The 14,454-nt window shown below is 40.0% G+C and overlaps 1 pseudogene; it reads left to right on the forward strand.

The window, feature by feature from the left end:
* The first annotated feature begins 1,777 nt into the window (after window positions 1-1,777).
* Window positions 1,778-4,525, forward strand: LOC123847612 (rap1 GTPase-GDP dissociation stimulator 1-like; annotated as a pseudogene).
* The last annotated feature ends 9,929 nt before the right edge of the window (window positions 4,526-14,454 follow it).

Consider the following 14,454-nt stretch of genomic DNA (forward strand, 5'->3'; position numbering starts at 1 on the left):
AATATTATAAAAGTTAAATGGTGATGTAAGAAACACTTCAAATTGAATGTTCACAAAAAGTCATGAGGAAACGGAAGCATGTAGAGATTAAACAGCTAGTCTAAGATCATACAGCAATAGGACTTAAGGCAGGACTTGAACTTTGCACAGCTTATAAGACAGCTCTTGAGGTTCTGAAGAATCACAAAGAAAGAAGGACCTGAGGTTAATGAAAGATTCTGAGGGGAAATCATGTTTCACCTTAGTCTGGAAGGATGAGTAGTAAACTATGCATCCCAGATGAACAAGGTATGTGTGGATATTTCATGTAAAGCAAAGAGGGGGAGAGAGATGGTCCAAAGGCTAAGAACAGCATAGAAACTCTTAATACCTTATGGTTCAAATCTCTTCTTATTCCGATTCCATTGGACAATACATGTGTTGATATCACTCTGTCATAATTAGATAATTGACCAAGGAAACAGAATTGGAAAAAAAAAAAACCTCTCAGAAATAGGCTCCTGTGTGAACAGTTAATATGAAAGAGGCAGAATTGCATACATATGGCATACAGTGGAGAAAGGTGCCTGCTCAGATCTCCTTTTCAGAGTAGTAATACTAATTCTCCAGCTGCCAGGATTATTGCTAGATGACAGCTCATAACAGAATCCCTCCTCAGGAAGTTCCCTTGGCCTAAGAAAGCTGCCTTGCTCAAAGCTGTGTCCCCCTTGTTAAGGGAAGCCCATTTTCAAAGACTGGTGTGTGTGGGGGTACAAATCTATCAATTTGAGGCATTTGGGAAGGTTATCCCAGCTCCATATCTCCCCATGGGATCAGCTGAGGCCTCTGCTGCATCTACTTCCCCATTCAAATTCAAGCTCAAGTTCAATTCTCCCTCTGTCAAATTCTGCTTCCTTCACTTTCTTCTGGGTGTTGTTCTAAGAGCATTCTCCAATAAACCACAGGTGTGCAAATCATCAGCTCTAAGACTGTTTCCCAGGGAGGTCCACCTATGATAGATTCCTAACCCATGCCATACGGCAAAATCAATTCCAGGTAAGTTGAAATGAAGGTACAGAGAGGTAAAATAGTCTACGCAAGATTACGCATCTGAGAACTGATAGAACTGAGATTTAAACCTGGTAGTCTGGCTCTAGAGTCCCTGCTCTTAACCACTAATGGCAAAGAAAATAAACCAAGTATAGCCACGTGGAATGTCATGGCTAAATTACACAAACATAGTGTGGAAAAGAATTTTTGGTGCAAAAGAAGCCGGCACCAAAAATGTAAACAGTATGATTCCATTTATATAAAGTCCCAAACCAGGCAAAATGAGCTGTATTATTTAGGAATGCAGGCATAAAGAAAGGTAAGAGAATGATTGTTGACAAAACCAGAGAGTGGTTACATGAGGTGAGGGGGCAGAGGATTGGGAAGAATGTTCTGGGGGTGGTAGTAATGTACTATTTCTTGATCTGGGTGGTGGTTACACATATATTTATAATAATGTTTTAAACTATATGTATATATTCTTATTCACTTATTCTATGAATATGACAATTTTCACAATTTTTTTAAAGTAATGGGGAATACAGAAAGCCATGGTGGCCAAGGAGTTGACCGCAAGGGAAAGCCCTGTGAAAGAGCTGCCAAGGGTCAGGGTCACGGAATTTTGTGTATAAGTGTTAATGTGCTTTTCAGTCATTAAGCACGAAATTTTGTGGAAGCCTTTCTAAGTTGTTTGTTTTTAAGCAAGGAACCCTGGAGTCCTGGTGGTCTAGACAGAGAGGTGTTGCTTCTGGTCTCTTCTGCTATGGAGCCATGGAGAGCTCAACTGCCCACCTCCCTCTGGAACTTTGAGGTCCATGTTTTAATCTGCCTGGACACCTTTCTCTCCTGCATGCCTTTAGCACCTTGGAATCAACTTGTCTGAAACAGAATTCATCAGTGGCAGGATGAGCTTTTAAAATTCTTTTTATTGGCCGCCCGCACCGGAGACCTTCACCTCGCCCTGCTGGCTCCTCACCCTCTGGGAGAAACATGGATAATCTCAGTGATACCTTGAAGAAGTTGAAGACAACAACTGTTGACAGAACTGAGGATAGTTTAGAAGGATGCTTGGATTGTCTGCTTCAAGCGCTGGCTCACAATAATATGGAAACGAGTGAAAAAATCCAAGGAAGTGGAATACTTCAGCTGTTTGCAAGTCTGTTGATTCCACAGTCTTCCTGCACAGCCAAAGTAGCTAACATCATAGCAGAAGTAGCCAAAAATGAATTTATGCGTATTCTGTGTGTGGATGCTGGATTGATTTCACCACTGGTGCAGCTGCTAACTAGCGAAGACCAGGAAGGGATACCAAACGGGCAGGGCTCTAGGAAACATATGTTATGATAGCCATGAGGGCAGAAGTGCAGTTGACCAAGTAGGTGGTGCACAGATTGTAACTGACCATTTAAGGTCACTGTGCAGTATAACAGATCCCGCCAATGAGAAGCTCTTGACTGTCTTTTGTGGCATGCTGGTGAGCTATAGCAATGAGAATCATTCCCTTCAAGCTTAGCTTATCAATATGGGTGTTATACCTACCTTAGTGAAATTATTGGGCATCCATTGCCAAAATGCAGCTCTTACAGAAATGTGTCTTGTTGCATTTGGCAACCTAGCAGAACTTGAGTCAAGTAAAGAACAGTTTGCCAGTACGAACATTGCTGAAGAGCTGGTAAAACTCTTCAAGAAACAAATAGAACATGATAAAAGGGAAATGATTTTTGAAGTTCTTGTTCAATTGGCAGAAAATGACGCTATTTAGCTATAGCTGGTTGAAGCAGGCCTGGTAGAATGTCTACTAGAGATTGTTCAGCAGAAAGTGGATAGTGACAAAGAGGATGATATTGCTGAGCTCAAAACTGCTTCAGATCTAATGGTTTTACTACTTCTTGGAGATGAATCCACGCAGAAATTATTTGAAGGAGGAAAAGGTAATGTGTTTCAAAGGGTACTGTCCTGGATTCCATCAAATAACCACCAGCTACACCTTGCTGGATCATTGGCAATTGCAAATTTTGCCAGAAATGATGGAAACTGTATTCACAGTTTCTACAATGGAATTGTAGAAAAACTTATGGATTTACTGGACAGACATGTTGAAGATGGAAATGTAACTGTACAGCATGCAGCATTAAGTGCCCTCAGAAATCTGGCCATTCCAGTTATAAATAAAGCAAAGATGTTATCAGCTGGAGTCACAGAGGCAGTTTTGAAATTCCTTAAGCCTGAAATACCTCCGGTTCAGTTCAAACGTCTGGGAACATTAAGAATGTTAATAAATGCACAAGCAGAAGCTGCTGAACAACTGGGAAAGAATGTTAAATTAGTGGAGCGTTTGGTAGAATGGTGTGAAGCCAGAGATCACGCTGGTGTGATGGGGGAGTCCAACAGACTGCTGTCTGCCCTCATGTGACACAGTAAATCAAAAGATGTAATTAAAACCATTGTACAGAGTGGTGGCATCAAGCATCTAGTTACCATGGCAACTAGTGCACATGTAATAATGCAGAATGAAGCCTTGCTGCTTTGGCACTAATAGCAGCTTTAGAGTTGGGCACTGACGAGAAAGATCTAGAAAGTTCTAAACTTGTACAGATTTTACACAGACTGCTAGCAGATGAAAGAAGTGCTCCTGAAATCAAATATAATTCCATGGTCCTGATTTGTGCTCTCATGGGATCTGAATCTCTACACAAGGAAGTACAGGATTTGGCCTTTCTAGGTGTTGTATACAAACTTCGCAGTCATGAGAATAAAAGTGTTGCCCAACAGGCCTCTCTCACAGAGCAGAGACTTACTGTGGACAGGTGAGAACAGCCCCTCCCTGATACATGGCATTGTGCCACCTCTGATTTCCCCTTTGTCCTCCATCCAGCTGCCTCTTCTGCTTCATTTTCTTCCGTATCACCTGTGCATGTGTGTAATGTTCCAGTACCAATTGAAGAACTGCTGTAGGTACCTGCCCAATAAGATTTCTAAACCCATAGTTAGTGTGAACATGAATTTGTCAAAAACAAGTCTCCACCCATAACTGTTCTCTTGTATTCCTGTTGCTTGAGCTACATTAAGTAGAATGTGCATGTTGTAGTCCTATGATGATGTAAACTTGGTACTACATAACGACTTGCTCCTCACATTTGGTAAATTACATAATAACGTACTGTAAATTAGAAACAAACAAGAATGCAGCAGGATCTGTCTAGCTTATTAAGGATGGAATTGAGTAGTAAAAATAGCTCCACTTTTTGGTTCTTGGGAAGCAGTGACCAAAAAACTGTATGGCTGCTCATTCATTAGTTTTACCTACTAATGTCAAACCCATGGTACCTAGCGTTAAATAAAATCCAATGCTATCACTCTTTATCCTATGGTTTCTCCTTCTTCCTAACTATGTAGACTCCTGAAACTGCCACAAACTTGGCAAGACTCCCCTGAGGCTTTTTAATTTCATATTTAATTGGCTGTCATCATTGAAACCTAACATTGAAATCATTTGTACTTTCAGCATGAAACTAAGGGGTTGAAGAATCTGTGTGACACTAAGTAACATCTTTTTTGGCCTGTATTTTAGAATCTATGTATATTTTGTCATCAGCATTGTCCAACACTTGTCTTTAAAAGTTCGCGTGGCATTTGTTTTCAACTGAGGAAATTGAGTATAGCTCATTGGAGGGTGGGGTTGTTGGGTTTTTTGTTTTTTTGGCTATTTTTCATCATTCAGCTTGAAAGCAAGAAGCTTCCTCTGTCATAGTCCTTTTAAATCTTAGAACTAGCAGGACATAGGAAAAAAGATTAAGAAAATAGAACTAGCAAGACATAGAAAAAAAGATTAAGAAAGAAGTTTGTCTATATTAAAGAAAGGAAGCAGGTTATAAAAGCCATAGTAGCCAGTCCAGTTCATTCTGCAGATGACCTCAGACCAGTAGCTGTTTAGAGTTTTCCACCTCCACTTGCCACAGAGAACTGCAATAGATCTTAAAGCTACCAGAAAAGGTGACGATGCCAAGACTCCAGAGATAAGACCCTCTTGGGGAAATATAGTGTACTCTTCACTGCCACTACGACCACCAAATGGGTTTTTAGAACTTTGAAACACAATCTTTGTAAATTAATCTAAAGATCCCTGTAACCTACGTATCTTGTCCCCATGCACAATTTTGACAAATACTGGCTGAAGGGTATGATGGGCTCCAATATGAAAGGACTGCAGGACAGTAGAATGGACTGCCCCGGGTGACAGCTCTTTCCTCTTCAATGGGAGATGCTGCGCATATCTGTGGGGTGATTGAAGTTGGACTTTTGACTCTGAAACAGCTATAATTGAAGAAAATTAAAACCTCAGTGGAGGTAAAGAAACTTTGATAGATTGCTCCCCTTGATGTCCAGGAAAGGGACTATTATTGTGAGTGCTTATGCTACACTTACTGTAAGAATGATCTTGTTTATTGTCTTCTTCTGGGCTGGATAGTGGACTATATTTTATTATAGGTTTTGAAAAACATCTGTAATGTTGAATAGGCTGTCCATATTAATAACTAACTAACTAAATAAATAGTATATCAAACTGTAAAAAAAAAAGTTCTTTTTATTTTTCCCTCCTAGGATTGAATTCATATTGGCTGAGATGACAAAAGAAAACAGACCACAAGATTGTTAGTTGGAGTGGTATGCAGGATTTGATGACCTTGCTGGAACCACTTCCCTCCAGCATAGATCTAGGTCTCCCTTTACTCCTCTGTGATTCATCAGGGAGAAGTTGGAAAAGAAGGGCTGATAATGAGGCCGACAGGAAGGGAACCACTAGAAGTTCTGATAAAGGAGTATACAAGGACAAAGGGGCCTTGGGATAGGAGAAAACAGTAGGAGGAAAGAGTATAAGGTCCCTCACCCAACTCTAAGGGGATGACCAACCGGGTGAACCAAGGTCAACAACTGTAACATTGCAACAATAAGAGAGAGATGTATGACTAAGGCAGTGGAATAGGGCCCAGAAGCCACTTTGGACTCCCAAGCTATTCCCAACTGATATTTTCTTTGTAATTTTTTTAGCTTTTTGTCTGACCAACATTTAAGCCATGTGGGATAAGGACTGTGTTGTTCCTGCAGGTCTTTAATTATGACAGTTCTGGAGGCTCCACATATATTCAGTTCACCAACTCTATAAGCATATGTTAAATATCAAATTTCTGAGCAGGGCTCTGAAAGCCATGATAAAACAGCTTTTTCTTTCTTTTTTTTTTTTTAAAGATTGTATTTATTTATTTGAGAGAGAGAGAGCATGAGTGGGGGGGTGGGGAGAAGCAGGCTCCCCGCTGAGCAGGGAGCCCGATGCGGGACTTGATCCCAGGACCCTGAGATCATGACCTGAGCTGAAGGCAGATGCTTAACCCACTGAGCCACCAGGTTACCCTAAAACAGTTTTTTCTCTCAAGGAGCTCACACCATGAGCAACAAATGTTGCACAATTCGAATGAGGAGACAGGTCAGTAGGTGAGGATGGTGCCAGGCCTTATTCAGGCTCTGGGTTAGACCCTAGCAGTAAAAGAAAGGAGTACACATGGCCTCTGTCTTTAAGGAGTATACCTAGAAGTTAAAATAAGTAATCAAGGCAGAGAAAGAGTGTCGTGTATTATGTATAACTCTCTACAGAGAATGTTGAACTTGGGGGATGAGTTTTAGAAAGGAATTCTAGAAGAAATGATTGAAAAGCTAAGTTTCAAAATAAGTAGTTATTATGATTATTTTATAATTTGTGATCTTTTTGAGAAACGTTTTCTTTATATTTATATTTTTCCCTCTCACACCTTTCATAGTATGCTATTTGAACCTAGTAAGTGCATAACGAATTGGGGGAAAACTTTTCGGGAAAGCACTGGGGTACAGCTTCAACGCTTAAGACTTCCAGATGAGACATTTACACCCAGTGTACAAACATCTGTTCTTTTCAAGTAAAATTTCTTGGGCAGTTAATGAAAGAATATTTTAATTATGTCATGTTATAATAACATAGAACAATGGGCCATAATTAGGAAGAAATGGAGAATCATGGTCTTACCTTTCGTGAATCTTCAATGGATCTTTAAAAAAAAGTACAAACATGAAGTAGATGCACTGTTTGATGGTTTAGGAACAGAACTCAGCGCACTGACATTTGTTAAGTCACTTAATTTGTTTGGTTTTAAGAAAAAAATTTTTTTATTACTGTGAATGTAGAGAACAAAATTATATTTATTGATTGAAGAGTTTCTAAAGCATTGGAATTTCATTTCCCAACTGGCACTTACCACTTAAGAGACATTAAATAGCTCATGAATTAATACGCTGACAGCTACTGTCATTTCCTGGTGGGCGATCTTTCACCGTTAGGGCAAGAAGAGGCTGAATACCCAGTGCTGTTCATCCCGTGTCTTGGGATATGTTTCCAAAGGTCTGATGTTTATATTAATTTTATAGGAGTGAATGTCGCTGAATTAAGTGGAGAGGAATCTACATCGAAGAATAAGGCATCAGATGGTGGTCCCACGAGTGTCTGCTGTGCGTGACCTTCATCTCTAACTTCTCTCTCGCATGCGCTGACTCAGGAAATGCTGTTTCATGCTGTGCAGCTGCCTGTCAGGCTATGACTCAAGAGACTGAATTATTAGCCAAATGAAATGTTGTGCAATTCGGGCTGCTCACTCATAGCGCATACGATTTTAAATATGATCATCTGCCAGCTTTGAGACCCTGAAGAGGAGCAGAGAAGAAGTAAGAGGTGAAATAGTCTGACCTTGGCTGCAAAGGTCAACAGGATGCCAGCAGACTCAAGGCCAGGCCATTTTTCCTCTTCTATTGAAATGGCAGGCCCATGACAAATGTATGCAAATAAAACATGGAAAATAATTTCTTGAAGGCAGTTTCTTTCTGCCAAGTGTTTCCTTTTTTTTTTTTTTTTTTTCCTGCCCGGACTGTGGCTTATATTAGTTTATTTTAGAGTCTAGCTCTTCAATTTTCCTACAAGCTAGGGCCAAGCTGTGTCTATTTCACAGAAAGGCCAAGGCCCTACAAGCAGGGCTGGGAGTGGGAGGCTCTAGGGCAGGGAGACAGTACCAGGCAGTTTCACTGATGTTCTAGTCCTTTCTCTCCCATTCCCTCCCATCTCAGAGCAGTTAGGGTTCACTAAAGGAATAGGAATTACTATCTAACCCTGGAAGCAGAGGTGCCTGGCACTTAAGGGTGAAGCCACATCTTTATTCCAACTCCCACTCAGAAGAAACCTCTCTCCTCTTGACTAATAGGATATGAACACTGATTCCCTAAAGTGAAAATGCAATGGTCATTAATATGTCAGAGAGTTTCATTACAATAAAATAAATATCCAGAAAAAGAAAGTATTCTGCAATAGAAGAATTATAGTCTCTTGGTCCTAGAGGGGCTCATTGTTGGTCTGCAAGTGTTTCCAGGTGTCAGTTAGAGCCCCTGAGTTCCACCTGCCATACTGTATGAACATACTGCCCCTTGGGGACTCTGTCTTCCACCTGCACTGTTCTCTACTGGGCGGGTCCAATTTTCCCCTCAGCTTTTAGTTACCTAGTTTTATCCATCCAGGCAGCACTTGTGGTGGAAGGTGTTTGTCCTAAGAGTTTGTCCTCATTGGACTAAGTGGTGAGGGTGTTCTTTGACACCAACCAAAGGTCTAGAAATGAAGAGTTAAAAGATCAAGAACTTATTTCTCATGGACTAGCATCCCTTCCTAAATGTCATAAACTGGTGAAGCATTCTGTATCCCCAAATCAGTATGTGTAGATTCCAAGTACAAATTCTCAGTAACCAGCTCTGGGTCTGCTTTCATTGTTCCCACCCCCATTTCTAGTGGGGCCACTGTTCCAAGCAATGACCAAAGAAAGTCTGCTTGCCTGGGTGTAAGGTAGTAAATTGTCTGAAGTGAAGATGGGGAGAGATAATATTAAGGGCCTAAAAAATAATCGACCCCAACTCTTTTAATTTTGTGATGAGTGAGGAGAGGTCCAGAGAGTTTCCTCATGCAAAGTGGCTTGTTGGTGAAAGTCACGTTCCTGATTGCCATTTCTGGGCACTGTTAATTCTACCATGTCTACTATGTTAATATTATTATAAGGACCACAAGAAAGTGCATTCAATCCAACAACGAAATATTAACTCCCCTCCGTGTACTATATGGCTTACCGTATGCTAATCAATGACCTAGGGGCTGAGTACACCCCCAAAGACCCTGCTCTCTTGGAGTTCCCTTTACTGGAGAATAGACTGAAGAAAAACACGATTTGTTCCCTGGTTATGACCTTTAGTTGCCACAGTGTACAATGAGCTAATTTCCACTGGAAGTGGCTAGCTGCAATGCTGTTCTACAAACATTTATACATGGTTGACATCTGTTGCATTTCCCGGTTAAAACTTTTCGGCTGTATGAGTACAGGCCTGGGGTTAGCCACCCTGTTCTGTAGTCCTGAAGTTGTGGCCACCATAATCATAGCAGGTGCGTGGGCTACTTAGAAGCCCTGCTAGAAAGGCAGGCATCGGGGGAACAACTACAAAAAGTCAAAACAGGAGTTTATACAAAGCCAATGGGGAAAATTTGTTTTACAATAATGACTATTTTTTTCCTTGCTAAGGGGTGATACTGTCAGAGTTTCCTGTGAATATTTCCGTATTCAAAATGCTGCTTTGAAAAAACATTAATACACATGAGAAATATAAAATAAACCACACTTATATATAAAATATATAAAATGTAAATAAAAAAGGAGTTGGGGGAACCCGGAAGAGATTCCAGCAGTGAAGTCACTGGCAGGTGGGCTCTCTGTGGAGAGGCCTCCCCCTGACCTGGTTGCAAGGGCCCTCTGACCCTCCGCCTCAGTATCCTACTGACTAGATTCTATATTAGGATACCGGCATTCCAGATTTTTTCAAGAAAAGGTTACCTCTGCCACTGCGTGTGGACCAAATTGTCTGAATTGTTCTAGAAAGGAACTGTGTCTATAAAAGTGACTTGGTAATTTAGACAAAAGTAATTCCTCAAAGAGAAGTGATTTGTGTATTCAGTACATGCCATGCTAGGTATTCTTTCCTCAGGAGGCAAGACCCAGTCCTCCCCTAAAATAGTTTACAACTTTGTTGGAAAAATATCATGACAACACCTGGTCAACTATTCAAAGTTTAAGAGCAGTTCTGACGGGCACCACATCATGGCTGTCTGGGATTTCGTGGGAAGTCATAGTCAGAATCCCATTCGTATGAAGGAGAATTGCCTCATTAAAACAATGTGTATTGAGTGCTACTGTGTGCAAGGTACTGATCTAGACAATTACAACAGCCCTGTCAACAATCCAACCTACTTCCCTACTCTTGTGGGAACTTACATTTTGGCTTGGTTAGTTACTTTGATAGGCTTCATCAGAATTCATACCCTATGATGCTTCACAGCACTCAGGATAGGCCAGGTGTTTGCAGCAAAGGGGCTGATTCACCAGAACTATGCGAAGATCCACTCTGAGAAAGTAAGGAAAGCACGTATGACTTCCTCCTGCAATTTAAAATCTTGCCTTAAGTGTTTCTGTTGAAATTTTCTAAGCCAGAGTAGTAATCCACAGATGTAGGGCACTTTCTATGACAACTGCTTAGTAAAGCATAGATCACCCTGGTACTGGCTGTCTGAGAACCCCTGAGGGAGGGAGGGGAGAGGGGGCCATCTGCTGGGTTCTAGGCCTGGGGATCTTCCCAGCTTCTCAGCTCTGCCACCTCAGCAGCCTTGCAAATTCAATTAGGTTCTCAGAACTTCAGTTTCCAATGATCTAAATGCAAGCAATTTGCAAACTCGAAATTGTTACTCTGTGTGAGTGATTATAAATATGCGTATTGATGTCTAGATTATTGAATTTTGAGACTATACCAGAGTAAAAGTTACAAAGAGGGTGAAAAAATTCAAATTTACATTGAAAATCTGCTTTGGGCTAGGCAATGTGCTGGCTTTTTATGTGGTTCTAGTTACTTACTTTTTGTACCAATCTTACGAAAAGACATTATTAGTTTATTTTATAGGTAAAATAACTGAGACTTAGAGAGGTACCTAGAGTCCCACAGGCCATGAGCTGAGAGGCTGGGAGATTCTAGTTCTGAACAACTTTGACTTTATAACTTGTGTTTTAACTGGGCTAAGTGTCTGTTCATACCCAATAAATAATACCATCAAAGAATCCCCTAGGTAAGTGTTTTACTAAAATGCAATTTTCCTGAACGAAAGAATGATACCACCTTTTGGTCAGAGGAGCCTTTTGAAACTACAAAAATATATATGGATCATTTATCTTTTTTTAAAAAATATTCTTCTGATATGATATTTACCATCATTCTTTCTGAAAGTGGAAATCAATAGAACAAACACTTCAGTGGAGGATTAGAGATTTATTTTGGAACATTGCATTTATTTAGATTATAGTTTAACAAAAATTGGTGGATTATTTATTTAAGAAGATTAGTTGGGTCTCTTGACAACTTTCATAATAATAACTGCCACATAGTGGTATTTGTTGCTGGCTAAGGTCTTTCATTTATCTCAGTCTTTCCAGATCCTCTCCAAGTCTGAAGTTCTACTTCCCCATTTTATAGATGAAGAAAAGGAGAGAATGGGGAAGTAAGGTTCCAGCCCAGGAAGGATGCCTCAACTGCTAGGTAATGCTCTGCTGCCTCTCCTCCTGACTCAGGATATCAACAGAGGAATGATGATGAAAAAAAAATAGAGATTAGGCAAGATTTCTAAGGATTGGGTCCACTCTGACGAAGGTCTGGTCTTTCTGATTTCTGCCATTGCTTAAGTTATTCCAAAATGTACATCCGCATGTTTAGGTGAATAAGTATGACACCAGTAATCAATACAAGAACATGAATGGGGTTTACGTCATTGTAAAAAGGGAAATGAGTTCTCTGATGAGGTTTGAGGAACAATCTGCCCAGATTATCAAGAGGTTTTGTTTTGTTTTGTTTTCAAAATTTTAAGAACACCTTGTTACAATTCACAACAGAGACTTTCTAACTTGAATGAATACCACAATACACATGAATAATTATTCAAAATGTAGACATCTCTCAACCCACTGCTCTCTTTTGGACACAAGCAGACATAGGATGGGCTCCGGTTCCTTCTATTTTAACAATCAGCCCCTGCCAATTTTGATGAAGTGGTCCATGGACCACACTTAGAAAATACTAAGAGTTTTTGAAATCCACCTGTGATCAGTTCCTTTGGCAACTGGCCTCATTTAGTATGGGATGACAGAGCAGACTTGTAAGAAATGGAAAGTGCGAAGCTTTCTTAGTAAAAGATCTTTCTTCCTTCCTCCCTCCCTCCCTTCCTTCTTTTTCTCTCCCAGAGAGTAGTGTGTAAGGCTACATATATTGGATAATTTTTTGGACTACATTTTAAATTTCCACCTGGTAATTTAATTTCATTTATCTGTGGTAAGGATGAATTCTTCCAGTTATTTAGCACTAATTTTGCACTAAGTTCTATCTGAAGGCTTTGCGAGTACTACCTTAATTCCTTCTTAACCGAATTCTTTACCATAATTTGAGGTAGGTACTATTGGCATCATGTTTTAGACTGAGAAAGAAGATGTAGAAAGGATGAAATGTGCCACGATTCCACATAACAATAATCTTTGGTAATCTTTGATGGTTTGAGTCTTCAAGCCAGTGTTATCTGACTGTACATATGTGTTCTTCTGTACGATCCTGTAAGTTTTGAGGAGCTCCTCCATCTTCTCACTGAGCCAAATTTCCAATCACATTGTTACAGGTGGAGATCAGGGTCCATAATGATAATAATGGCAATACTTTTTTTTTTTTAAGATTTTATTTATTTATTTATTTGAGAGAGAGAGAGAGCGCGTGCGTGCCCACGAGTAGGGGGAGGAGCAGAGGGGAAGGGAGAAAGAATCTTGAGCAGACTCCAAACTCCATGCTGAGCACCAGGCTGGGTCGCAGGACCCTGAGATCATGACCCTGAGCCAAAACCAAGAGTCAGATGCTTAACAAACTGAGCACCCAGGTGCCCCATAATGGCGATACTTTCAGAGCACCTTTGTGAACACACTGAATCTTCCTCACAACAACACTGTTGGGTAGGTACTCTTTTTATCTCAATTTTATGGATTAGCTACTGAATGCAGAGAAATTAAGTAACTCACCCAAGATCACAAATTGGTAGTTAGTAGAACTGGAATTCAAATTTGAATCTCCAAAAGCCATATGCTCTTAACCATAATTCTCTTCTGGTCTTCTGGGTTATTAATTTAATTAGGATGAACTAAATATGTGTGCAATTTTTTAAAGGAGTTTTTCTGTATAATTAAAAAATACATATATGCATATCAAGCTTTCATCAGTTTTCCAATTTTTCCATTCATGATTTTGGGTTTTTTTATGTGAAGTCTTAAAAAGAATGGAAATAGACTGTCCCATATGTCATAATCTTTTAAAGAGGTAGGTTTTCCAAGCATGGCTGAAAACTGTAACTCAATGTGAACTCTACAATTCATAGATCTTTTCTTCTTAGAATTTAATTTTCATATTAAATTTAATTTGTCTATCACTGCCTCAAGGCATCAAGAATGTGCAGAAATAACATCTTGGAAAAGTGGGGTATGTGGCATGTACAGTCTTGAGCTTAATGGAGAGAGGTCAAGGGAAGGACCACATCACCTGGCCCTGTAAGAAAAGAGCTCTGATCCTGTCTTTTCCTTTTCCCGTAGCAGAAATCCTGACATTTCTAAGAGGAGAACCTAATTCCCAGTTCTCAGAACTGTTGGTCTGCTGATGAAAATGAGCATTTTTCATTTTGGAAAAGTTATGTTTGAGGTTCCTATTGCTTCCCAAGTGAGATATCAAGTTGACAGTAGGGTATTCAAGTCTGGAGCTACCTGATACCAAATAGAACAAACAAACAAATAATCAAATAAATGAATATCAAGGGCTGATAGCTCAGGGTCAGAGAATATTAAGAGTCCAACAGAACTGGTTTTTAATCTTCGCTCTGTCATTCACACAGTCATCTAAAGTTTTTAATCTCATTGAGCCTCAATTGCTATAATTGTAAAATGGGGATTTAGTCAACAGATATGTACTGAATGCCTACAATGTGCCAGATACTGTTGCAGGTGCTGGATACAGCCTTGAGCAAAACATGCAAAATTGTCACCCTTGTTGAGTTTATATTCTAGTGTATGTGTAGGAGGAAGGAGCAATGTAGAGAGTCAAGTAATAAACCAAGGAAATGGTGAAATATAGAGTATATCATATGGTTATAAGTATCAAAGAGAAAAATCAGGGAAGGTGTGATGGAGTGTCTGCTGTGAGTAGAGATAGGGGGCCAAAGGTGTTGAAGGGTTAGAATTGTAAATAGGATTGTCAAGG

This window comes from Mirounga angustirostris, unplaced genomic scaffold (genome assembly GCF_029215605.1).
Source record: "Mirounga angustirostris isolate CCGP_5_RB_7025 unplaced genomic scaffold, mMirAng1.0.hap1 SCAF_2, whole genome shotgun sequence".
In the NCBI taxonomy this organism is placed as follows: Eukaryota; Metazoa; Chordata; class Mammalia; order Carnivora; family Phocidae; genus Mirounga; species Mirounga angustirostris.